General features: G+C 41.9%; 1 pseudogene; it reads right to left on the minus strand.

Annotated features, from left to right (window-relative positions):
* Positions 1-895: 895 nt before the first annotated feature.
* Positions 896-1,745, minus strand: LOC126587580 (uncharacterized; annotated as a pseudogene).
* Between the last annotated feature and the right edge of the window lie 589 nt (positions 1,746-2,334).

The raw sequence follows: 2,334 nt of genomic DNA on the forward strand, positions 1-2,334 counted from the left end.
CCAAATTGGGAAGTGGACGATGGCGTTGTCCGAATTCAGTTTGCAGTACGTGCCGCAAAAAGCTGTGAAAGGACAGGCGTTGGCCGATTTCCTTGCTCAGCACCCTTCGCCTTACGGTTTCGGGGATGCTGACGTCGAAATCGGCATGGTGGTGACCCACGACAACTATTGGACGATGTATTTTGATGGTTCCAGTACTTCGTCTTCGGCCGGCGCGGGCATCATCATTCAATCTCCTCACAACAATCGTTGGTATTTTTCGCTCAAACTGGATTTCGAGTGCACTAATAATCAGGCCGAATACAAGGCTCTTGTCATTGGTCTTGGCCTCCTTGTTGGTCGAGGTCATCTCATTAGCCTTCTCGGTGAGGTGAGGTGTCACAGTTATTACATTCGGCACATTGCAAGCCGAATTCGGTTCGTGAACTTTGTAAGAAATAGCAGCCTTGTCTTCAGGCTCGAGAACCCAAGAGGCCGAGACGTGTTCCTTTCTCGGCCGCAATCGCAAGACGCAGAAGTCAGTAGCGCGACCCAACGCAGCATCATCAAATTTACTCCTCGGTCGAGCCTCGGCCGACGAGTTGGCACGCCCCGCAATCACCGAAGGACGTAGTTAGCTTAGAATATACTCGGCCTGCGCGCCACGTAGGCTTTGTAATTTCTAGGGTCAACACACTGTTAGGCAACTTCGTTGTTGTTGAAGCAAATTCAATGTATTTCTTTTGCTTTCAAACCTTAAGTGCTTGCCGAATAAGTAACCTCATTTTTCTTCGTAGCTTTTGACTTGATCATGCTTGTGCAATATTTGTCCATGTACATTTTTGGTATGCAGCGAAACTTCGTTGTCTTTCTTTTCCTTCCAAAGAGAGACTGAATTGCATTGATCTTAATTTATAATTGACAAGAAGGAAGGAATTCTTATCTTTTAGGCAATTTCTAAGAGTGTGTTGAAGCCTTTCAATATTTTCCAAAACTTTTGCTTCTTGCGTGCATTCTTTGTCCTCGTGGTGTTAGGAGTTTTTGGGAAATCGTAGATTCATCAGCAGCTGCTAAGTTTCGAGTAAGAACCCGATCACCACTCCACAACAATATATAGTTAGACTGCTTCCAGAATCAATTTTTTGTGACTTCTCTAGGCAATCCCATAACGGTGTCAACCCTATCAGTATCACTGCTTCTACAAATGGAAAAATCAATGGATGTTGCAACATCAAACCGCCAGCAACATTGAGCGTAATTTCCTCCTCTATCAGGCTATTGATCACCTCTTCTGGTATGACATAAAGACAAACCTCTGCTCTGCGCCAACCACTGTTTCTTCTTCCGGTTTTTAAGGTTGGTAACCAGTACAGATCCTATAACTGCTGCTTGACCACCAGAATAGCCTTGATAAAATTCCATGCTTCTTCCTTGCAGGATGGTTTCTCCCTTATTATCCACCGTGTCTGCAGTAATCAACAGTGTAGCAGGAGCATCCCCATTCAATTGTTCTCACTTTGGAGCCTTGAAATAATAGCATCTGCTTTGGCCTCAACTAGAACCATGACCAATTCTTTAGGCTTATCCATCCTTATACTTTTTTTCATCAATATCTGCAGTCACGACTGTGAAATGGTATTCCATCTCCGCCAGTATTGTCCGGCGCGCCGCCTACGCCGATCCGAGTATTATCTGAAATGACATCTCCTTTGAGTTTCTCATTTGTAGGTATTTGAATATCAGGTCTGATCGCTTAGTCTAAGACAACATGTGTAAAGTTGGTTGGTCCAACGTTGAATTCTGAATCGTTGCTTTATACTAGGACTCTGAATTGATTACCACCATTAGTATTGTTGATATTCAGGATCATATATTATCATAAAAATGTTATTCTTCATTTATTGTTGATAAATACTATATAAATAAGCAAATAAGTCCTTATCTCCTTGTTCACATGGTACACGACGTGCCCAAATTCTCGGTTAGTCTCACGTCCAACAACCATAACGCATTTCTGATTTTCCTTCACTTTCGCTCCCATTATAGGAATTAAAAATAATAATGGTACAGCTTAGCCAAATAAGAACTTCAAGCAAATACAGGGCGTTAGGCAATTGCATAATAAACATTGAAATTTGTATGCAAACATTGTGAATAATCTACTATATATCATCCGAAAAACATTATGGATTAGATAAGAGGGTTCTTATCTTGTTGTTGACAGAAGCTTGAGTGTGACCATTAGTCATTAGCGAACGCTTCGCTTGATGTAATTCACGACTGAATGCTTTTCCTTCATTTTCAACCTTTCCTGCTAATACAGAATTTTCTACACACTGGTCTTAATTAGTTTGT

This window comes from Malus sylvestris, chromosome 10 (assembly GCF_916048215.2).
Source record: "Malus sylvestris chromosome 10, drMalSylv7.2, whole genome shotgun sequence".
Lineage (NCBI taxonomy): Eukaryota > Viridiplantae > Streptophyta > Magnoliopsida > Rosales > Rosaceae > Malus > Malus sylvestris.